We start from the raw sequence: 25764 nt of genomic DNA, 5'->3' as shown, positions 1-25764 counted from the left end.
CTTCAAGAAGAGCGACAATGAGAATTGCGGGTTACTCATTCTGTACCTACTCATCCTGATGTCGTTGCCCTTGCAGCTACTCGCAATAATTCTAGCCGTGAGTCGTTTTTCTGGCACTCATCGATCAAGATCTAAATGTGATTATTGTGGACGTGAAGGGCACTTGAAGGCTCATTGTTATAAACTTAATGGTTTTCATCCTAAAGTGCCAGATTCAGGTTCCTCCTCATCCAGTCTGCAACTTTTATAGTGGCTCCTAGCTCTAGCCCATCTCTCATCGCAGAACAGTACCAGCAGTTTATGCAATTTATCAATAATGGAAGCCCTGGACGCCCTCAACCTTCTGCTAATCTATCTGGTGAGTCTATTTGTTTTTCCTCCATTTTTTCATCTCATTGGATCATTGATACAAGTACCACCAATCATATAACCCACTCTTTTCATCTTTTAAATAATGTTCTACCTTATGCTTATTCTAGACCTATTCGTCTACCCAATGGTACATCTGTCCCAGTGACTCACAAGGGACTGCTCCCTTATCATCTTCTATTTAACTTCATGATGTGCTTTATGTTCCTAATTTTCATTATAATTTATTGTCTATCAGTCAACTCACCAAATCCTTGTATTGCGTTGCTATTTTCTTTCTAGATTTTTGTGTTTTTCAGGACCTCACCACGAAACGAGGGATTGGGATTGGTCTCTACTTTTATTGTGCTCATAATCACTTTGCTCCTTTTGTTTCCCAGACTTCACATAATTTTAACATGTGGCATTGACGAATAGGGCATCCTTCTTATTTTCCTCACAATTTTTTTTATCTCAAATTAATTTTGACGTTACCATTTCACCTCAACATTGTAATATTTGTCCTCTTGCTAAGCAATCACGTTTACCTTTTCCAATGCATGTTAAACGGAGTAATTATCCTTTTTCTCTTTTTCATTGTGACATATGGGGTGATATTTCTATTGCTTCTTTTTATGGTGCTCATTACTTTCTTACCATTGTTGATGATTATTCTCGATGTACTTGGGTTTTTCTTATGCGTCACAAGTCTAAAACTCAGTGTCTTTTGAAAATTTTTATTGCCATGGTAAAAACACAATTTAATTACCTTGTTAAGAAAATTCGTAATGATAACGGAATTGAGTTTCTCTCTATCTTCTTACTTTAATGAGTTGGGCATAATTCATGAACGCAGTTGTGTTGCTACTTCTCAACAAAATGGAGTTGCTGAATGTAAATATCGACATATCCTTGAGGTTGCTCGAGTTTTACATTTTCAAGCACATCTACCTTTTAACTTTTTGGGGGGAATGTGTTCAAACTGCAGTTTATCTCATTAATCGTCTTTCTACCCTTTGTTAAAGGGTAAAATTCCAAATGAGCTTGTGATTGGTGTTTCATCTAAGTATTCTCATCTTCGTGTTTTTGGTTGTTTATGTTGTGCTAAGAATTTAAATCCTCATCAATCCAAGTTTTCTCCACGTGCTATTCCAGGCATTTTTTTTGGGTATCCATATGAGCAAAAGGCATATCGTATTTACAACCCTGTCACTCATAAGATATTCACTATTAGGGATGTCATATTTCATGAGACGGTATATCCATACCAACATGCTACCTTCTCTCAATCCATTCCTTCTCCCCACACCTCTTCCCCACCTGTCCTTCCTTGTCCTGCAATTGATGATATCGTATCCCCTCCTCATCTTGCTCCAACCCCCTCTTTAATAGAATCACACTCTAGAGGATCCTAGAGTCCCTCTTCGTTGTAGTACTCGTCCTATTTGCCCTCCTCCTCACCTCCAAGACTTTCAGTGCAATGTTGCTTCACTCCCTTCTTGTCCTTATCCACTCAATAATTACCTCTCGTATTCGGCTTTTTCTTATACTCATCGTGCTTTCCTTTTTAGTATTTCTACTGATTCTGAACCTCGTTCCTTTGTTGAGGCTTCCCACAATCCCAAATGGTGTGTTGCCATAGCTGATGAGATTAAGGCTCTTGAGCTAAACCATACTTGGAGCTTGCAACCTCTTCCCCCTGGTAAGGTTGCTATACAGTGTAAATGGGTATACAAAATTAAATATCGAGCTGATGGTTCTATTGAACGCTACAAGGCTCGTTTGGTTGCCAAATGATTTACTTAAATTGAAGGTGTTGACTACCAAGAAACATTTTCCCCTGTTGCGAAATTAGTCATTGTGCGATGCCTCCTTGCTATTGCTTCAATTAAAGTTGGCATCTTTTTCAAATGTATGTTAATAATGCTTTTCTTCAAGGTGATCTAGATGAGGAAGTTTACATGTCTTTGTCATCTGGTTTTTCCCCAAAGGGGGAAAATAATTTGGTTTGTTGTCTTCATAAGTCCATATATGGTTTAAAACAAGCTTCTCGCAATTGGTTCTCCAAGTTCACTTCTGCTCTATAATTTGCTGGATTCAAACATTTATTGGCTGATTATTCTTTGTTTGTATCTTCTACTGGGTCTAGCATCACTATTGTTTTGATTTATGTGGATGATATAATTATTACTGGAAACGATCAAGTTGCCATCAATGTTTTGAAATTGTTTATTCATAGTTGCTTTCATATCAAAGACTTAAGACTCTCAAATTCTTTATTGGCATTGAGGTTGCTCGATACCTAAAGGTATCTTCTTTTCTCAAAGGAAATATACCTTGGAGATGCTTAATGACACAGGTCTACTTGGATCCAAACGCATTAATTGTCCTATGGAGCCAAACTTAAAATTGAATAGTGAAGATGGCGAATTCTTCCTACTCCAACAGAATATAGAAGACTTGTTGGGAGGTTGATTTATCTCACAGTCACTAGACCTGATATTGTTTATGTTGTACAAGTTCTCAGTCAATTTATGGAGAAACCCAGAAAACCTCACTTGGATGCTGCATTTCGAATTTTACGCTATTTAAAATCTTGTCTAAGGAAAGGCATTTTGTTATCTTCTGCTAGCAACCTACACATCAATGCCTATTGTGACTCCGATTGGGCAAGTTGTGCCACTTCTCGTCGTTCTACTACTGGCTATTGTGTTTTCATTGGATCAAGTCCTATCTCTTGGAAGAGTAAAAAGCAGTCAACTGTTTCCCGATCTTCTGCTGAAGCGAAATACAGATCAATGACCACAACAACTTGTGAATTGACTTGGCTGCGTTGTTTACTTAAGGATTTAGGAATTTTGCATTCAGAACCTATGGATCTATTTTGTGACAATAAAGCGGCTATACACATCGCTGCAAATCCAGTCTTCCATGAGTGAACAAAGCATATTGAGATCAATTGTCATGTGATTCGTGAAAAACTTCAAGCTTGGCAAATTCAAACAGTTTATGTTCCTTCTAAGCATCAAGTGGCAGATATTTTTAATAAAGCTTTGAGTCAAGAACAATATCATTTTCTTCTTAGCAAGTTGGGCGTTCATGATGTTCATGCTCCAACTTGAGGGGGAGTGTTAAATGTATTGAGTCGGGTCATAACCCGTACCCAGGTAGAGAGGGTAAGGCGGTGGAAATAAGCCTATAAATTGTGGATCATTGTAAAACCCTAGAGTTAATGAAAACTAAGCAGCCTCCTTTTTCCCATGGACATAGGCCTCTAGCCGAACCACGTTATCTCCTCTTGTTCCTTCTAGATCTCACATCTTCTTCATTGATCTTATATTTGATTATACATTTAACAGTAGTTATTCCAAAACACCGACCCAGGATTGCATTGGGTTCAGTAGGAACAAAATTTTATTCGAGCAGCCTTATTAATAATTCCTTTTAAAAGTGCCAAAAACAGTACGCGAGCAGTGTCTGAAATGAATCCATGAGACCTTGAATATGTATGCGCAAGCGGTGTCTGGAAATGAATCTGTGAGACCTTGAATATGTATGGTTTGTCCATGATCTATGCAGAACAGGTTTGGGAAATCTAATACAAGTCTAAAGCAAAATTGGATTTGGGAAGGTACAGGGAGAAATCAGAATTAAGGAAACCTGATAAGTAAGTACTTTCCTTTGCTGTTGTGTGACTCTGGGAGTTGGTATTGTGATGAAGTGATGAGTCACTACCAATGACATAAAACATGGGCAGATGGAACCAGCTCTAGATGGACCCATGTCAAGCCTGCCGCAGGTCTTCTAGAGGGGGCAAGACACCATTTACATGAGATTTGTGAGCCAATTTTTGTCTTGTTTGACAATGCTCTTTTTTTAAAGCTTTGCAGGGCCCAAAGATCAGATTACATGCAGATGGATATGATTCTGCACTTTCTTGGCACTTTATAAGCAAAAATTTGTTGCTCCATGAAGAGCTTGGTCAAACCATCTATGTTGGACCTCTTCTGCAAAGATGAATAAAGTGGGGGAGAGGGGGTCACCTTGGGAGATTCTTGGGAGTATACAAGCTTAGTTTGGTTTCTGTTTTAGCAGTTATTGTTTGTATTTATTCATGCATGTGGCTTAATTATATAAGCCAATAGTTTGTGAATGTTAGTTTGTATTTATCTGGATTTCTAGTTTCAGTATTACTAAGTTTCAGATTTTGTTATTGCTTCGAATCTTAGCTAAGTATATCAGCAAAGTCTAATTTCTATTTTAGTAATTAGAAGTTTCTATTTTTGTTGAGCAAATCTTTGCTCTCTCTATATAGAGTTGGCTTAAATGGACATGATTATTAAGTATCCAATTTGTTTGAGGATTTTATTTGAAGCCAGAAGTGGAATATTTGGGACTGAGAGGAAGGGAATGAGGGTGAGATGCCATAACAACATTACTAAATAACAGTTTTGACAGTGAATGAATGAACTAAAACAATGAACAAGCTCCACAGAAGCAAGTAAAATATAAAATCTAGCCACACAAGTTAAAAAAAAGGGACATCTAGGCATAGTTATTGCTGTATACATCCGTGTCTTCTTTGATATGTCCTAATTCCATGAGTGAGGTCCTTTGCATCTTGCCACTGCATGAAGTTTGCTGAAGCAATGAATAGATCAACCAATGGTGGTCGGTTATGAATGAGGGGTTTTTTACATTGGCCTTCGAATACGTATCAAAAGTTTGCTACAAGAAAAATTATATTTGACAATGGTTTTTTCCCGACGGTTGCAAAAATTGTTGCAAAAAATTATATTTAGCAATGATTTGTAGAAAACCGTAAGGAAAAATGGAAGTGTGGTGATGCAATTACGATGTGTGGGGAAATATAAATATTAGGGTAAATATCACTTACCTCCCCTCTTAGCTAGACAAATAGCACTTACACCCCCTCTTAGTTGGATAATATCACTTACCTCCCCTCTTACCTGGCAAATATATCAAACATCTCCCCTCTGTTAACTTTCTTGGTTAAGTTTAACTTTTACTGTTAAATATTTTTCTAAAACTCCAACCTACCCTTAGCTAAAAATATTTTTTATTTTAAACCCTAAATTACCGTAATCACCCAAATAATTAAAATACTAAATTACCCTCAATTAAAATAATTATTAAAAACCAAAACACCATAGTTAAAATCCAAATTATGTTTAATTATTAAAAGCCCAACATACCCTTTTTTTTATTATCATTTTATCAAATAATTAAAAAAACGTACTACTATCAAGTAAATAAAAAATGCAATTAAAAAAAAAAGGTATGTTGATAAAATTAAACACGTACTACTATTTTGGGTTTTTTTAATTGTTTGATAAATTCTTTTTTTTTTTTTAAAAAGAGGGTATGTTGGGCTTTTAATAATTAAAGATAATTTGGGTTTTAACTATAGTGTTTTGGTTCTTAACAATGATTTTAATTGAGGGTAATTTAATATTTTAACTGCTAGGGTGATTACGGTAATTTATGTTTAAAATAAAAAAATATTTTTAGCCAAGGGCAGTTTGGAGTTTTAGATAAATATTTAACGGTAAAAGTTAAATTTAACCGAGAAAGTTAATAGAGGGAAGGTGTTTGATATATTTGCCAGGTAAGAGGGGAGGTAAGTGATATTATCCAACTAAGAGGGGGTGTAAGTGCTATTTGTCCAGCTAAGAGGGGAGATAAATGATATTTACCCTAAATATTATGATGGTTTATTGTAAGTGTTTGGGTTGGTGTATCTTTTCGGCGACAATATTATGTAATTGTCGGGAAAATGATTTTTGATGGTGCTTTGGTTAACCGTTGAAGAATATATAGAGTTTTGGCGACGATTATCGGCAAGTGTTGGGGAAAATACATGTCTAGTGGTTTCTATTTTGGCCGACAGTTATCTTAAAACGTCCCCGAAAGTACATTTCCCAACGATTTGAGCATAGTGTTGCGGAAAAGTTAAGTTTTTAGTGTGTTCTCCCATCTTGACGGTTCGTCGATTATGTTGGGGAAAATTGTTTTTTTTTTATGACGATTTGTTCGTAAGCGTGCTGCGTGGGTAAATATGTAAAATGGGCGATAGTTATGTGAAATCGTTGTCTTTTTTTTTTTTTTGATGATAAAGATAATAATATATATAAACTTAGATATGTTGGTTACAGCCCATATGAGGCATGGTCTCAGTGCACCTGAGTCCTATAAGTTTATCTGATAAACTAAATAACCAGGTTCTTGCTGCATCCTGTTTTAAATTACATACTTCTAATTTGGTTGTGATTGGTATTATCCTTGCCAAAATAGGGAAAAAAGTGGGGGATAGTTGATATGTTTTGCCAACTTTTGTGAGGATGTCCCCTCCTAGGTAATCACACCAAATATATTTGGGCTGCATGTCCTGTTCTTGTGCTTTCTGTAATACTTCCCAGATAGCTTGTAGCCAGTGCTGCAACATTTGTCCTGAAGCTTCCTGTCCCTTTCGTACATCTCGAATTCTCCCTTCCCATAGTAATCCGACTTGCCAGTTGTCTCGGTTCAGTTCATCAGATATCCCTGCACACAGTAACAGTGGTAAGTTTCCAAAGTTGTTGTGTAAGTACATACATTTAATGCAAGTGTTCTGGTATAAAGTAGCATTATTGGTATAATCAATGTTTTTTATCCCAATATTGAGATCGTTCATCCATCTGTTGACATTTCCAATTATTTGAGATGGGTTGGTCATCTTTTTGCTGTATAATTTGGCATTTCTTGCTAGCCAAATGAAATAACAGCAAATTATAAAATTTGATAAGAACCAAATTTTAGTGCTTTTGTCAAAATGGTAATCAGTTAGAAAGGATGTGCATAAGTTAAGAATAGAAGTGCTTCTGATGTGTTCCATTCTGAGTCCCAGCGGTCCGGCAGCCCAAATTCTTTTTGTCCATTCGCAAGAGATGAAAATGTGACAAAGTGATTCTTCCTTGTCGTTGCACAATTCACATGTTGTACTCATTCTTGCCCATTTGTTGATGATCAATTTGGTTGGCAATCCTGCATTTAAAAGTCGCCAAAAGAAAATTTTAAACTTCGGATGAATAGGTAATTTCCATAAAAAATTCCACCAACGGGGAGAACTTTGTAGGGACTCATTATTATGTATATTAGACAACGCAATTCCTGCTAGTTTTGCAGTAAATTCTCCTGTTGTTGGTAATAGAGATAACCATGAGTCTTGTGTTGGGGATGGGTGGATTGGGATATTTAGCTGCGAAATAAAAGAGATTAGTGGATCGGTAATTCTTTGGTTGTTCAGATCCCTTCTTCGCTGCTGATAATCGGTGTAAGCTTCTTGTACCGTTGCATTCCTTTTCCCTAGCTGGAGATTGATGTTGCTTGTCCTGTGATCCAGCGTTGGCTGTACCCATGGGTCAAACCAAAAGTACGTGTTTCTTCCGTCACCAATTTTCCTTTATACCATGGTTTGTAGTGTAGGGAGAATGGTGGTCACACTATTCCATATCCATGATCCTTTCTTTTTTACAACTTTAGGATCAAATATGGAAGAGTTAGGGAAGTGTTTTGCTTTGAGAATTCCACCCCACAAAGTCTGCAGTTGATTGATGAGTCTCCATCCTTGTTTGAGCAGTAATGCACTGTTGACCTGTGCCATTCTTCTGAAACCTAACCCTCCTTGTTGCTTGGGTTTGCAGCATTGGTCCCAAGAGATTAGCGTCAATTGTTTGATTTTGTTGGGTTTTCCCAACCAAAATCGTTGACAGATTGTATCTAGTTTCCTGCAAATCAATTTGGGAAACCGAAAGCACTGCATTAGATAGATTGATTGAGATTGAAGGACAGATTTCATGAGTACTTCCCTTCCTGCGTAGGATAAAGTTGAAGCTTTCCAGGTGGCCATTTTGTTTCTCATTCTGTCAATGAGATGGTCATAATGTTTTTTCTTGCTTCTTCCATGGAACATTTTAGTTCCTAGGTAGGTTGCATTCTTTTTCATTTCTTGAATGCCAAGCACCGATAGGATTGCTCCTTTGTTGACCTGGTCCACATTTCTTGAGAAAAAAACCCCACTTTTGTCAAAATTCATTTCCTGTCCTGTGATGTCCGAGAACAAGTCGATGGTAGCTTGAATTACAAAGACATCTTCCTTTGTTGGCTCTGCAGAATAGAAAAGTGTCATCCGCAAAAAAGAGATGGGAGACTTCCGGAGCATACCTGGCTATTTTAATTCCTTTGAAGAGGTTGAGATCCCTATATTCAGTGAGTAACCTTGATAGGACTTCCATAATCATGAGAAAGAGGTATGGACTTAAGGGGCATCCCTGCCTAAGTCCCCTAGAAGCAGTGAACAATTGGAAAGGGCTTCCATTCAGCTTTATTGAGTATGATACCGAAGAAATCAAGGTTTTGATAAGTTGACACCAATGGTTGTCGAAGCCCCACATTCGAAACAAGTTAATGATGACTCCCCACTCTACTCTGTCATATGCTTTGGACATATCTAGTTTAAGAGCAACATATCCAGTTTTGGATCTAGTTGTGCTCATAAAATGGAAGATCTCATGTGCAATCATAATGTTGTCCGTGATTTGTCTGTTGGGGGCAAAGGCGCCTTGATAGGGAGAGATGATATTATGCAAACAAGGTTTGAGTCTTTTAGCAAGGATTTTTGCTAAAAGTTTATAGGTAACATTGCATAAACTGATAGGACGAAAGTCCGACAGTTTTCTAGGGGTTTCAGATTTAGGGATGAAGCAAACAAGGGTATGGTTAATGCCAAAAGGTAACTCTGAGGTGAGAAAGAAATTATGGACAAAGAGGCATAAATTATGTGAAATCGTTGTCAAAAACCCAATGTAGGGTGACACTATTCTCCAACCGTAGGGAAAAATAGAATTGTTTTCTCCGCGAAAACTCCAGAAGTCTATTTCTGTTCTCCTACACACACTCTCTTTCTCGCTCTCACTCATGGATACTCTGCTTCGTTGGTCACCAAGGATAACGTGTCTCCGTCATCTCACTCGATCCTACACCACGAAAACTCAAACGTTGCTCTCTACATGTTGATCCCTAAGCATTTTCCCGCATCTTATGAATGCTTTCTCACTGAAAGCATTGTTTCTTCTACAAACCCTGTAACTAAGAAGATTGAAGACCTATCGACAGCCAGATCATAACTTCAATCATACGATCCCAGTCCCAGCAACAACTCAACTAATTCGTTCGCAACGGCTTCTCCATTGAATCTTCCATCGAGAAGGTATATGAGAAGTGGGGTTTTTGCTCCCTTTCCAGTTTTGTCTTAATATTGCAATTCTTCATTCAGGTTATGATAAAGGAGAAATAAACTAGCTTGAACCAGTTCGGTTTAACTCGAACCAGTTCGGGTTGAGCAGTTCAGATTAAGTCAAACCGACCAAGACAAGGTCGGTCGAACAAGTACAAAGGCTTAATAGCAAGACAAATCTGATAAGACTTGTAGCCAAAGAAAAAGGTATTCAATTGGGATTCAACTACCCATATTTGAGTAGGACTCATTTATTAAGAAGAGGACTGCGGTCTAAACAATGTTTGAATCCCAATCAAACTCGTACAGAGAAAACCTATAAAAGGGTAAGAGAATACAAGAGAAAGGTACACTGAATTGAGCTATCACTACTCAATACTTTATTGTTCATTGCTTTTTTGTCTTCTTTAATCAGAGAATTTCCTAACTAGATCGTCGGAGGTGAAACTCGACCACCCCGGTTAAGCTCATTCTTGCAGGTTCATTCGGTTGAGGAGACGTGCAGGATTGCGTAGTAACAATTGGCGCTGTCTGTGGGAACTTGATCAAAAAGCCATTATGAAAACCAGATTAGAATTATATTGACATGAGACGGATCTGACGAAGAAAAGGAGGTCGATCAGGACGAAACTCCGCAAGGAATTGAAAAAAATTCCTGAACACCAAATTCAGCAAGATCCTCCAATTCTTCCAAAGCCTCCAACAAATCAATTCGCGACAATGCATCAATTTGTCGAAATTCAAAAAGAGCAATTTAAGCTCAAAAAAGAAATCTTGTCCTTGAGCGAATTGGTCAGGATGGCCATGTGTCATATAATTGCTCCCGAAGCAGGTTCTCAGGAAAAACAAAAAATTCTGGAGGGGAGCAGACATGAGTGACCACTTGTGCTTGACCAAGCAGCCCGACCATCCCTAAAAGAGCTGCAGAAAGAGAAGGGGAAGGAGATAGAAAAATCTCGAGCTTCTAAAGAAGTTATTCCAGAAGAAAATCCTCCAATCAATGAGGACGGAGACCGGGGAAGCAGCACAGATCCAATAAAAAATTCAAAGGACAAAAAAAGTCACAACAGTCCAAATAAGTGGGATGAGGAGATGAATAAACGCATAGCTGTGTTGGATGAAACAGTCAAAAAATTAAAGAACCTTGGCAAAGACGAGCTATATGCTGTCTTAAAAGAGTATCCTTTCATCCAAAGCATCTCAGAAGCAGAGATGCCAAAAGGCTTCAAGTGTCCTACTTTTACCGCTTTCGATGGATCGTGATGTCCAAAGCATCACATCATACATTATAAGTCCGTTATGTCCACTTTTAGACATAGTGAAGCAGCCATGTGTCGAAGTTTTCCCGTTTCACTGATTGGAGCAGCGTTGGACTGGTACTTGGCACTTCCAAACGGCTCTATCAAAAGTTTTGACCATCTAGGTCGGATTTTCCTACTACGATTTCAAAGTAGAGTAGGTACCAAAAAGAGGGAAGATACCTTGTTTTCTATAAAACAAGGGCGAGCGGAGTCCATCCGAAGTTTTCTTCAAAGATTCAACAATCTGACCATGCAGATTGAAAATCTTGATGTGAAGATCGCTTTCCACGCATTGTACCAAGGACTCAGTCATGAAGGTCTGCTCGAGCGACTCCTGCTAGATATGCTTAAAACATATGAAGACCTTCTTGAACGATGTCACAAACAAGCAGAGATTTCAGAAACAATCGAATGCCGAAAAAAGGAGCATCCAATCACTGAAGCAAGATTGCATAAAGAAAAACTCCAGGTTAAGAAACCGACCATAAACCCGACCAGGGATGGTCGGACTGGCCAAGAAGGGATATCAGATTTAAAAAGATCGGAGATCCTAATGCAAATCAAGATCAAGGAATTCTCAAATGGCCAAGCAAGCTGTATTCCCGACCAGAGGAACGTGATAAAAGTAAATATTGCGAATTCCACAAAGATCATGGACATTGGACGGATGACTGTAGACTATTGAAAACAGAAATTGAGAAATTAATATCTCAAGGACAACTAAAGAAGTATATCCAACCAAGCCAGGTCAGCCGACCATAAACAAGAAGGGAATAAAAAAGAGTGAGATCTCCAAGTAGGGAAAGATACCCAAATCACAAGGCCCGACCAAAGGAGGGAGGAGGTGATCGGAGACGACCACCAATATTTACGGTGTTCGGCGGCCCAACAGAGGAATCAACTAGACAAGCCAAGAGAAAAGCGAGATATGTAGGGAACGTCGAACTCGAAAAGCCAAAGAAGGTCATGTCAGAACCAATCGCCTTCTTAGCCAAAGACAAACAAGGGATAAACACTCCCCACGACGATGCCCTAGTCATCAAAGTCACTTTGGCCGGATCTGAGGTCCATAGAGTTCTAGTGGATACAGGGTCATCAGCAGATATCCTGTCACTAGAAGCTTTCAGAAAGTTAAAGCTGGAAGAAAGTATGCTAGTCCCCTGTGGGACACACCTATACTACTTTACAGGATCCTCCACCCGAGCAGAGGGAACTATTAGATTAGATCTCCGCATCGGCGAATACCCTAGAGGTAGGGTCATTCAATTAAATTTTATGGTCGTCCGGGATTTGTCTACTTATAATGTGATCTTAGGTCGACCAACCCTTTGGACTCTAGAAGCAGTAGTATCATCCCTACACATGAAGATGAAATTCCCCACAAAAAAGGGCATAGGAGAATGCTCCGTTGACCAGAAAGGAAGCCGACAAAGTTACACCAACTACATGAGAAAAAGAGCAAAAACAAGCTCGACCATGTCGGTCGAAATCAGGGATGATCGAGACGAAGAAACAATGCAAAGGGCAGAACCAGTAGAAAAGTTGGAAAGAATTAGTCTGAATTCAAAAGAAGATCAAGGAACAATGATCGGAGCAGAACAAGAGGAAGAATTCGAAGTCAGGTTGACCAAATTTCTACAAGAAAATTCAGACGTCTTCGCTTGGTCGGCCGAAGACATGCCCGGAATAGATAGAAGAGTAGCCGAGCACAAATTGAACATCCGAACCTCATGCAATTCCAGCAATTCAGAAGAGAAGAAAATTTTCTCTAGAAAAGCATGAGGCTATCCTAACAGAAGTGCATAAGCTAAAGCAATCCGGATTCATTAAACCCATTGATCACCCAACTTGGCTAGCCAATGTGGTAATGGTGAAAAAAGCAAGCGAAAAATGGAAAATTTGCACGGATTATACCGACCTCAATAAGGCTTGTCCAAAGGATTGTTACCCTTTGCCAAGAATAGATCTACTCATTGATGTAACTGTAGGCCACGAGATGCTGAGTTTTATGGATGCCTACTCAGGATATAATCAAATTTTGATGAATCCAGATGATCAAAAGCATACAACATTCATGACCGATAGGGATAGTTACTACTACAAAGTAATGCCCTTCGGCTTGAAAAATGCAGGGGCAACTTATCAAAGAGCAATTAACAAAATATTTGAATAGCAAATATGCAAAAATATGGAGGTTTATGTTGACGATATGTTGGTTAAAAGCACATCTCAATCCGACCACCTCCAAGACCTAGCAGAAGTATTTGATATACTTCGCACATACAAAATGAAGCTCAACCCAGAGAAGTGTGATTTTGGAGTATCATCAGGAAAGTTCTTGGGGTTTATGGTATCCCAAAGAGGGATAGAGGCCAATCCTGAAAAGATTAAAGCCATACAGGAGATGAAACAACCAAAAAGCATCAAAGAAATTCAGAGTCTCACTGGTCGGGTTGCTGCTTTAAATAGATTAATTGCCCGATCAGGGGAAAGGTGTTTCCCTTTCTTTCAATCTCTGAAGAATATATCCAAAAAGGGAATACCAGAATGGAGCGAAGAATTCAACAGGCTTTCGAGCAATTAAAAGAGAAATTGACTACTCCACCTTTGCTTGTACGACCGACCACCGGAAAAGAATTAATCATCTACTTAGCTACTTCACCTATAGCCGTCAGTGCGGTGCTCGTACAAGAGGAAGAGAAACAACAAAGCTCGGTTTACTTCGTGAGTCACGTACTTCTTGATGCAGAAACAAGGTATCCAGAGGTACATAAACAAGCTTTGGCCCTGGTCGTAGGCCCAAGAAAGCTAAGTTCATATTTTCAGTCACATCCTATAGCAGTATTAACAAACTTTCCTCTTAAGAAAGTACTGCACCAACCAGACCTAGCCGGAGACTGGTGACGTGGGCGATAGAGTTAAGCGAACATCAAATTGAGTTCTGACCATGACCAGCTATTAAGGCACAAGTCCTTGCTGATTTCATCCTCGAAACTTCAGAACCGGAGCATGAGCAGGCCGAAGCTACCTCTGAAAATGTCAAAAAATGGATACTTTTGGTAGACGGATCTAGTAATGCACAAGGAAGTGGAGCGGGATTACTCATGGTAAGCCCAGGTGGATTCCAAATAAGATATGCACTTCACTTCAAATTCAAAACCTCGAATAATGAAGCAGAATATGAAGCATTAATCGCAGGTCTTCGTATAGCAAAGGCCCTCGACATCCAGAACATAGAGATCGGAAGCGACTCACAATTAATTGTGAATCAAGTAAACGGACTATATGAAGCAAAAGAAAGCGGATGAGTAGATATCTATCTATGGTCGACCAATATAAACCACACTTCAAAAGCATCCAAATCAGACAAGTCCCCAGGGCAGAAAATGAACAAGCAGATGCTCTATCCAGATTAGCTACGGAAAATATGGATGCTACAGAACCAATCGTATACATGGAAGAGCTCCAATTTCCGAGCATAAATCTGACCAACCAGATGCACGTACAGACCGAGCATGGATGGATGACTCACATAGTCAATTATCTGGAAAATGACTTACTACCAGAAGATCCAAAAGAAGCTAGAGCTGTAAAACAAAGAGCAGCCAGATACACAGTCAGAAACGACAAGTTATACAAAAACTCTCTAACCCGACCATTACTACGATGCCTAGAGGCTTGTTTGCAAAATAAAATAACCGCAAGCGTACAATATCGTGTAGCTAACGGGTCGATCTTAGGGAGATATGCCACCTATAATTCAACTTCTTAATAGTAATGCGAGAGTGGAATGATTCAATTTTTGTTAACTAATTACTTAAACTAAACCAACGATCCTAATCCATACATCTAATGCAATCGAATTGAAACGAAAAAAATAAAGCAAACATAACCAATGCATAAATAGAAGATAGGAAAAATAATGCGAACAAAGAAATTGCAGAAAGAAATAACAAAGCAATAAACAAAGCAATAATAGCAAAAGGGAAACCTTAACCAAAGAGAGGCACGACTGTAGGCATCTTTGATCAAGGACCTAGGGGAAGGGAGAATAGTAAGTAAATGCTGAAATTTAAATCCTAAATTAAGAATATGGAGGGGTAGCTAGTAGCGGGAATGGAGGAGGGAGAGAAGATTATTGAAGAATCTTACTTACTTGCATCTTTCAAACAAAACTTGAATAAACGATTCGAATCTCAACCAACCCTAACAGCCAGATCTAGAATAATCTAGATCTGCAATTGCTAGACCCAGAGAGAAAGCGAATCCTCAAACTTGAGATTGCATTGATAAAACTAAAGGAATTACACTTGCATAAAAGAAAAATTACATAACTTCAATATTCCTAAACATTTAATCTAAAAACTAGAACCCACAAATTAATCAGAGAACTAGAGAAAACCTAGAGCAAACTAAAGAGAATAGAAAGTGCAAAACTAAAGTAAAACTAAAGAGAAAGTAAAGTGTAAAACTAAAGTAAACTAAAGAAAAAATCAAGTGTCCCCTAGACCTAAGAGGGAGATAATATTTATAGAAGAAGGAGAATAATTTATAAACAAAGAAATAAAATAATAATACCTAATAATAATAATAACAAAAGAGTAAAATAGAAAAAGAAAACAAATAAAGAAATAGCAAAATTCATTAGAAATAAAGAGAGAGAGAGAGAGAGAGAGAGAGAGAGAGAGAGAGAGAGAGAGAGAGAGAGAGAGAGAGAGAGAGAGAGAGAATGTGGGGAGAAATAAAATAAAATAAAAAATTGAAATACGTTAAGAGGGAAAGTGGATAAAAAGAATAAATAAAAAAATAAAACTTAAGATTGAGTTACACGTAGAGAAGGTGGAGAAGACAGAGAAAGAGTGGAAAGAAGGAAAAAAATATACTTTTAGAAAAATGATTTTGAGTTAATTAAGGAAAAAAATTAAAATAAAATAGTGAAAATAATGTTAGTGGGAAGAGAGAGAAAAAAACTAATTAGAGAAATAAATTAAATCTAACAAAATAAAATCTTCTAAAAAAATAAAAAATCCTAGTCTTTGACAACTTGTGGGCCCATACAACTCTCAATTACAATAAAAAAAAATCATAATATAATTTTACAAGATATTCTGGAGTTGGCCCATAATTGCATCTCTAGCCCATCATGCTCCAAATCAGGCCCACTTTCGCACTTGAGAATTTGAACGGACCTCTTGACGTGTAAAATCGCATGTTTCATACCCAAAACTCTAGATATTCGCTAAAGTCCTATAAATTCATAAAATCTGCAAAAACAACATAAAACCCAAGGTAGCTCCACTCAAAGTGTTAAAAATGCATGCTTTATGCCCTAAGATTTCACACATAAATGTGCTCATCAAGGCTCTAGAGGCAGTTGTCATCTTAAGAGAAATTCATGAGAAAAACTGTGGAAGTCATATAGGAGCTAAAGCGCTAGCAGATAAGGTAATAAGGCAAGGGTATTACTGGCCCACACTACAAGAAGACTCGAAAACATATGTCCGAAGTGTGACAAATGCCAGGCACATGTCAACATACCTCACGCTCCTGCAATGCCTTTAACATCAACCCTCTCCCCAATTCCTTTCGTTAGATGGGGGATAGACTTAGTAGGGAAACTACCAAAAGCTACAGGAAGTAGAGAATATCTGGTGGTGGCAATAGATCACTAATAAATGGGTCAAAGCCGAGGCACTAGCATCAATCAATACTGATCAGATGAAAAAATTCGTCACACATAATATCATGTATCGGTATGGTATCCCAAAAATCATCGTCGCCAACCACGAAAAACAATTCGAAAACTCTGAATTCAAACGATTCTGCAAATAGCATGGTATAGAGCATCTTTGGTCTTCTATAGCATATCCCCAGAGTAATGGTCAAGTAGAGGTTACCAATAGATCAATGCTCGAAGGATTAAAGAAAAGATTGGATCAATCCAAAGCCAGATGGGTAGAAGAATTACCTAAAGTTCTATGGTCTTACCGAGCAACTGCCAGAACGACCACTGGCGAATCCCCATTCCGACTAGCTTATGGAGTCGAAGCTCGAATTCCTGTGGAAGTTAAGGTCGGATCTATTAGAGAAGAAGAATTCAATGAAGAAGCAAACATTGAAGGAATGAGGGAAAATATAGATTTCATCGAAGAAATCAAGGATAAAGCACAATATCGTCTGGAAGAAATCAAAGACGCATTGCAACATATTACAATGCAAAAGTTAAACCAAGACAATATCTCCCTGGAGATCTAGTCTTCTGAAAATCATCCGCTTCTGATCCCACAAATCAAGGAAAGTTAGTTCCAAATTGGGAAGGACCATACATCGTAGTGCAACAAGTTGCACCTGGAGCATACAAGTTGTGAGATCCAGGGACCGAGCAGCTAATACCTCGAACTTGGAACTTGAACAACTTGAGGAAATACTATCAATATAGAATAGTATCAAGTCCTCATCAAATATGGAAGTTTGCGATACCTGTATTTTTTAGTCTTTTTAAATTTTTAGACATTCATGACTTAGTCTTTGACTTTCTATGCCTCAGACTTTTGAGGCTTTGCCTTGTTAAATATAGCTATTGAAGTTTTGTCCATGGTTATCAAAGCGGTTTTTGAACCGGTTAAATTGTGACCGCTTAACTAACGGGCTGATTTCTTGCCGCTTTTTTGCTTAGACACTACCGCTTTGCCGCCTAGATGCTGAAGCAACCGCTTTTTTTACATTTTGTAATTTGTGCATATTATTATTATTTTTTTAATCATAATTTATTCTATAATGCCGTATATAAATTTAAATATGTGAGCCATTTCGGAATAGAGGCCCAAAGTGCCTACCGGCAACATAATATGAAGCATAAGCCATATTCAATGATTACTGACATAGTACATACTACTTTTCTTTCATTTTCATTTTTCACATTGATTACTGATATAGTACATACTACATAATTATTGTTATGATCTTATGATGTTTGATGAGATGAGGTTATGTTTTTATTCTTTTTTGGATAATTTTTCATAATTGTGATTCTTGAATGTTTTTTATTTTTATGAATGTGATTGTTGAATGTTTGTTTAGTACTTTAGTTTATTATAAAAAGTATTTGTATTAAAAAGTAGTTATATTAAAAATATTGACTAAACTGCTTTGGTCACTTTGTTGCAGCCTAAGCGCCGCTTAGTCGCCTAATCGCCAAGACGGAGCCCCAATCGCTTTGGTCGCTTTGCCGCTTTAAGGACCATGGTTTTGTCAATCCTTTGAATTTCCAAGCATATCATCACAGCTTAAATCAGAAACCGAGCTATGATGCTCGGTGGAATAAGAACAGGAATAAAAACTTCAAAAGACCTAAGTCTCCTGGGCATTCAAAAGACCCAAGTCTTCTTAGGCATCCAAAAGACCTAAAATCCTTAGGCATCGAAAGACCTAAAACACTTTACGCACTAAATAAAACTTTAAAAGACCTAAAACACTTTAGGCGCTAAAAGACCTAAACACCTTAGGCACTAAAAGACCTAAACACCTTAGGCACTAAAAGACCTAAATATTTTAGGCACAAAAAGACCTAAATTCCTTAGGCACCAAAAGACCTAATTTCGTAGGCAACCAAAAAACATAAGTAAAACTGAAGCATCTAACAAAAAACCGACCTACAGTGCTCGGAAAATATGAAGAATAAGAAAAACTGAGCAGTTGTAGTCAAAAATCTAGAAAGGCACGACGTTCGATGTTCGGAGTGGAATGACTTATGAGTTATGACCATTCCCTTAATCAAGCTACGGAACTAAAAGCATAAAAAAGACCTAAGTAAGCTTAGGCATCAAAAGAACTTCAGGATACCAAAATCAAACATGCACCGAGCAAAATTACTTGGCCTCAAAAAATATTCAATATCAATTAAAGCAAAGGCCTAAAAAGGCCAAACATACATGAAATAAGGACCAGAAAAGTCATACATATATACAAAAGCAATCAAGTCTTCAAAGATAAAGTCACTCAGGAACCTTCTTATCAGACTTGTCCTTGGAAGAAGCAGCTGGACTCCCGACCTCAAGCATTGGGTCCCAATCCCAGTCTAAAAAACCAACTACTTCAACATTCTGGGGCTTGGGAAATCTGAACACACCACTAAGGACGAGGAACTTTGAGGTCGTCATAAATTTCAGGGTTGACCAAACCTTTGAATCTCTTAAGATCTAAATCCTTGAAAGCCCCTTTGATTCCTTGGTAGGTCTGACGCGAGCATAAATGTACCTTGGAGCAGCGACCTTAGCCATAAATTTCCTGCATCCAGCCGTCCTGTCCCATCTCTTAATAACTTCATGACGAAGTTCATTAGGAATGTCTTCAAAGACGCAAGGAGCCTTCTCCTTAACCAGCTTGGTCAAACGAGCAACTGCACTATCCAAACTCTCTAGTTTAGCTCGGAGACTAGAGATCTCAGCATCCTTGCCGACCATCAGTCTCATCTAAACGAGTCTAAAGAGAGGACTTCTCGAGCATTATAGCTTCATTTCTTCCTTTCACAGCAGCTACCTCGCTCATCAACTCGGCTTCCCAAGCAATTAAAGAATCCTTGCTCGATTTCAAGGACGACAATTTAGCCTCTAATTCCTTGACACGTTGCTCGGATTTCTGCATAGAAAAGTAGTCTTCCCGAGCAGAATGAATACTCTGACCAACAGATTGAACTAAGGCACAAGCCATCCTATAACCAAAAGAAAAAATGGTTATAAACAAAATAAAAATAAATCACCAAAATTAGGTGGTCACCACATACCTAACAATAATACCGTGAGCCTTAAGACGACCAAACGCCTGGAGATAAGCCATATCGGTTGGAAGAAGAACTCCAGACATCCATTCGTTGGCAACTCTAGAAATGGAAGAAGAAGTGCCGTTGAACATTGAAGAGTTGGTATCCAACGACCAATCTGGTCGGGGAATGTTGGTCGGCCCTGGGGCCCCTCCGACCCAAGGACATCTTTAAAAGAAATACCCTCATCCAGAGATGGATGAGGATCAGAATCTGAGGCTTTCTTCGAACCAACACTCGAGCTAGCCACCTTCTTAGATGGTCGGGAAGGGAGGTCGGAAGGCTTCTCTTTCCGAACTCGGGAGATTTTCCCCTTTGAAGAAGAGGCAGGACAGGCCGGTGCTTTGTCCGGCTTGGTCGGAAGCTTTTCCTCCACTTGCAGCATAGTGGATGCAGCATCTTCGAAGTCTTCCTCACCGAGCAACACTGCATCATTTCCGAGTAAGATAACTTGGCAAAAAATAAAAACGAATGAAACAAAAGAAAATGTACACATCTTACCAGTCAAGAACCCCCATTGATGAAGGATATTCAGATATTCCGGACAATATTCATTCACAGCAAGCAAGTTCCGATCTTCAGTGGGGATCATCCGAATACGATCCATTGCTTCTTGTTCTGAACGAGAAAGGGGAGGGATGGCATTTGAATCCTCCCTAGGTTTTTTTGGCCAAGAAGTCGGAAAGCTAGGAGGAGAGGGAGGACGAACAAAGAAATACCTGGATCTCTAACCCTTGGTATTAGAAGGAAGGGTGCCTTTTCCTACAAAATTACCCTCCCATCTAGAGTGAAGAGCAGTTCGTTTTGAAAGATAAAACCAACGACTTTGCTCTTGCTTCTTGTGCATAAAAATGGAAGAAATAAATTTAAGGTCGGAATCACACCGACCTCATTTTGCTTACAGAAGCCCCAAAAACAAATTATGTTATGCCAACTATTTGGCGCCAACATCCCTGGACACATCTCAAAATGATTAAGAATGTCTATAAAGACTGGGTGTACGGGAAGCCTAAAGCCACTAATGAAAGTATCCTCATACACAGCAAACTCATCTAAGGGAGGTCGGTGAGCTCGTTCATGAGAAGAAGGGACCTGATCACAAAATCATTAGGAATCGCATATCGAGCTCGGATAAGGTCCAAGTCACTCTCAGTCAGCTCGGAAGGAAAAAAGCTGAGACCTGAACTACTAGGATCAAAGTCTATGTGTTCGCACGTCCTAGGTCGACTTCTCTAAAAATTCAAGCTCGGATGAAGAATGGCTTTTTAGCCATTTTCTCTTATTCGTACGAAATCGAGCACGAATACTTAATGACCTAAACTCAGCGTCACTAAGCAAATTTGGACGAGCATCAGGAGACAAGGTCGGGTTAACAGAAGTATCACTCTCAGTGTTGCTATACCCAGAAGAGGAAGCCCCACTGTTCTCAGAACGAACAGTCTCGCTTTCAGAAGAGGGTTGGCTAGAGGGAACCCTAGAAGGCCTAGAGGCCATCTTCTTGACACCCATCACAAATAAGAAGCTAAGGTTACAGTAGCAGAAAACAGAGAAGCAGAAACAAAAAGAAATGCAAAGCAATCTTATAATACAGCACGGAATCAAGAATAAAAGCCATCAAAAACATCAGGAAGCAAAAATGAACTTACTGGTGAAAGGAATCAGCAAGAGAAGCTTCAACGAAGATGGGAAGAACAAAAAACGCAGGCAGCACTGTTCACCTTCTTCATGAACAAAAACCACAGGCAGCAGAAATGAAAGAAGAAAAAGGAAGATAGGTTCTTATATTCTTCAGAAAGTTCTAATCTAACGGATCAAAAAGGGTGGTTGCATAATTTCTAGAAAAAATCCCAATCCAACGTCTTCAAGAGTAATCCCCATCCAACTATCAAAGAGATTCTTATCTTTAAAAGATTCAAATCCAACGAGATGAAGAAAGAAGAACGGTTGGAATTCATGTCTTTTAAAATTCAAAACAATTATGAGATGCCATGAATGTGTGTACACGTGTCAATAAAGGTGAACATGCAAAAAGTCGTGCGCCGTCGTTTCCCTTATTATGGCGCACTGTCCTATCAGTGACATCAGCAATAATGCCTCCCAAATCAAGTTTCAAATAGCTCAAGTTACAGTGGTCGGGAGCTCAAGCATGTTCAATCATTAAATCTCTAAAATCGAACAGTATGAAGTTCGGATTTCAGAGACTGGGGGGCTTATGATAAAGGAGAAATAAACTAGCCTGAACCAGTTCGGGTTGAGCAATTCGGATTAAGTCAAACCGACCAAGACAAGGTCGGTCGAACAAGTACAAAGGCTGAATAGCAAGACGAATTCGATAAGACTTGTAGCCAAAGAAAAGGTATTCAATTGGGATTCAACTACCCATATTTGAGTAGGACTCATTCATTAAGAAGAGGACTGCAGTCTAAACAATGTTTGAATCCCAATCAAACTTGTACAGAGAAAACCTATAAAAGGGTAAGAGAATACAAGAGAAAGATACACTGAATTGAGCTATCACTACTCAATACTCTATTGTTCATTACTTTCTTGTCTTCCTTAATCGGAGAATTTCCTAACTAGATCGTCGGAGGTGAAACTCGACCACCCCGGTCAAGCTCATTCTTGCAGGTTCATTCGGTTGAGGAGACGTGCAGGATTGCGTAGCAACAGGTTATAAGCACATGGGGTGTTCATAATAATATAGATTCCTCTCCTTTTCATATACTGGCATGCGGAAGATGTCCGCCATGCAAGTACTGTTCTTGATAGTTGTACTTTGGGCTTTATCACATACTTATCCCTCTTGTAACCCCCTTTTTTTTGTGATTTGCCTGTTTATGTTTGCCTTCTTTTGGTCAAAATGATTGTATTCTACTGTCTTATTGCAACCTGTGACCAGTCTTGTATAATCTTCTAATGCAGACACAGCAGTTTCTCTCCAAATTGGGTGATCTTTGACAGACCAGATCTTTGCAAAGATTGAAAACATAGAGGTAAGCTGGCAAACCAGGTTAGGTGGGATGAAAAATTGTTGGTTAAGTTAGCGATTGTCTTAAAATAATGAGAAATAAAAATCTGATTTTCAATGGTGACCCTGTTTGGTACTAGTGCTTGTTTAAGAATGCTAATTTGCAGGTTTACAAATTTCTTTTCTTGCAATTGCTTACAGGGCCTAAACTGTTTTGATGAGATTCTACAAGAAGCAGATGGAATTATTCTTTCTCATGGGAATCTGAGCATAGATCTTCCTCCTGAAAAGGTCAGGTTTCTGAACATTTGACAGAGGAATAATGTATGGGTCTTCGATTGCCCCAAGTGAACAAATATGCAAAATTTTATGATGCGACTTTATTTCTTGTAGTAATCTTGGTTGGATAGGTCTTGCTTTAAAGTTGGATCCTTCTAACCTACGTGGCATGTTCATACCTTTTTCCTGTCAGACGAGTAAATGCTAAAATACATTCAGACCTATGTTGCTTGTTCTAGGTCGACTATAAATTCAATGATTTGTTAGCAATGACTACTCTTGTGCTGTCCTATTGCCCTAATTTTCCATTTTTCTACTTCAGTAAACCTCATCTATTTTGTGCTAGTGAGCTTCTACAATTGGTAGTATTTGTGCAAATCTGACTATACACTGCTGTTTATTCTTCTCAATTTTTAGGTTTTTTTCATTTCAAAAGGCTGCTGTTTTCAAGTGCAATATGGCTGGAAAGCCTGCAGTGGTTACTCGTGTTGTGGACAGTATGACTGACTACTTGAGATCTACTTGTGCAAAAGCAACTGATGTTGCCAATGCTGTATTATAGATGGTATGGTAAGTTGATGTTGAGGTCCTTAATATCCTGGTGCACTGTCTCCTCATGTTTTATTGAATAGGACATTGTTTTGCTTGTTCTATATGACATGTTGCATTGCAGGATCTAATGTATACCTCTTCATTTTTTGTTGACGCAGATAGTGATGCAATTCTTTTAAGTGCAGAAACTCTAAGAGGATTGTACCCTATAGAGACTCTTACCACTGTTGGTAAAATTTTTGCTGAGGTGTGTATTCCTCATCTTTCGGTGAAAATTACTTCAAAAAAAGTTTATATTGTTCACGTTTTGTTAAGTAGTCCAAATTGACATTAAGTGTGTGCTGTTGATTATTGTCACTCACAATATGTTTTGACATTGCCTGTGGTCTGAAGTTTTCCTCTTCTGTTGAATGTATATCATCAATTCATATTGAATGCAACCATTCCTCTTGGTAGCTTTTGTGTCACTATAGAACATCAAGGAATTACTAGAGTATGTTTCCTCATTGAATTCATTCAGTCTCTTTTTTTTTTCCTGCTTGTACTCATGTGGTATTGGACTGATTCTGCCCCCCTTCCTCTTTTTTTTTGCGTGGGGGCGAGGTTGGACTGATTCTTTTTCTGTTATACATCTGTACATATGGCTCACATACTAGTACATCTTCATTATGTAGCTAATTATCATATGAACTCTATAAGTTTATATCATTATATTTTCTTATAATGCTATGTCCTCAGGCGGAGAAGGTTTTCAATCAAGATTTGTATTTCAAGAAGACTGTCAAATATGGTGAGAACCAATGACACACGTGTACTTGATAGCTTCCTCTGCAGTATTTTCTTTTGGGCCTTAACCTTTTGATTAGCAGTTGTCATTACTAAATGGATCAATAGTTAGATTAGATCGTAATTCTTTTATGAGAGTTGTTTACAATCTTCGTTCTACGTCTTGGGCTTTTATCCAGGTTCGTGCAGCAATTAAGGTAAAAGCTTCTGTAATTATCTGCTTCACTTCATCAGGAAGGGCTGCAAGGGTAATTTCTTCCGTCATGGCTTTGTCAAAATAAGGCACATTTCTTTTGTTTCTTTGTGTGACAACTTCTGTTGGTTTCCTCTCAGCTGGAAATGCTGCATATTTTGTCTGTATTTATATGAGAAGTGTTGATGTAAATTTCACATGAATGCAGATTAATTGCAAAGTATAGGCCAACAATGCCTGTTCTATCAGTTGTTCCTCAACTCACTACAAATCAACTCAAATGGACCTTTACTGGTGCTTTTCAGGTTTGCCTTCTGCTTAATTTTGTTATTACTCATAAGATTTAGTTTCTTTTTACCTTCTTGGGTGCAAATTGCAAACCATCACTTGTCGTTGCTCTTCCTAATTTGACCCATTGGGGTATGGTGGCCCTGCAATTTACTTGAATTGGACACAAAAATGCCTGTGACACTAGAAAGAAAGAACAATTTCTAATTCAAAATTGCTTTAGTTACTTCCATTAAAGTATCTTGGAAAGTTATAGTATCTTAGCTATTCCACTGTGTGATAGTTTGAAACTTCTTTGCAATTTTGTACATCTTAATATTTTCCGAACATTGGGTTTTTTGGGAGTTTTAATTCTTGGGAGATCTCTTTGTTTGAGTAGGAAATCCATCATGAGATTCTGAGTTACTATGTGTTCTCTTTTTTGTAGTTGTTTGGATTTTGAGTTATTGAGGACCTAATTCGTCAGAGAAGTGATCTCATAATATTTGCATTTTTAGGAAATAGGAGAATGTTCTAAAATTGTTAAGCAAACTGAGACACTCAGCTATGTATTTTGTTTTTGGATTCTAATTATTTTATTGATTGTGGTGTTGTACAATACATGTGTTGGCTTCTTTCTTGTCAAGTTTTTGAAATAGCAAGTAGCATTGTATAAAATTATTAGGTGGATGAATGGGTTTAAAATAAGATTGTAGGTTCTTGGCCATAATTTTGATTATTGGTTTTCTTTTTTAAATATAAATATTTTTAGCGACGGTTTCAAAACCATTGCTAAAGGTCTAGAGGCTTTCGAGACAACAAACTTGCATCTTTAACGATGATTATAACCATCGCCCTAAGTGTTTTTTGGCGACGATTTAGCATTTACCTCCAAACATTCATTTTTGTTTTTCGCGATGGTTTTAAGCATTGCCAAAAATAGTTTTCTACTCGGTA

The 25764-nt window shown here is 38.2% G+C and overlaps 1 long non-coding RNA gene across 1 annotated transcript in view; it reads left to right on the top strand.

The window, feature by feature from the left end:
• The window catches only part of LOC149001246 (uncharacterized), a 35398-nt gene extending 9917 nt beyond the window's left edge, over nt 1–25481 (top strand). The window contains exons 2-9 of the long non-coding RNA XR_016170827.1: nt 22685–22755; nt 22932–23021; nt 23427–23579; nt 23720–23808; nt 24300–24351; nt 24527–24595; nt 24749–24845; nt 25256–25481. This is a non-coding gene — a long non-coding RNA (uncharacterized LOC149001246). The remainder of the gene's footprint in view (nt 1–22684; nt 22756–22931; nt 23022–23426; nt 23580–23719; nt 23809–24299; nt 24352–24526; nt 24596–24748; nt 24846–25255) is intronic.
• Nucleotides 25482–25764: the final 283 nt, after the last annotated feature.

The sequence above is a fragment of the Hakea prostrata genome, chromosome 11, assembly GCF_041222555.1.
Source record: "Hakea prostrata isolate BN-2017 chromosome 11, UWA_Hpros_2, whole genome shotgun sequence".
NCBI lineage: Eukaryota > Viridiplantae > Streptophyta > Magnoliopsida > Proteales > Proteaceae > Hakea > Hakea prostrata.
Note: the sequence above shows the minus strand (reverse complement) of the source record. Positions and strands in the feature narration are given on the sequence as shown.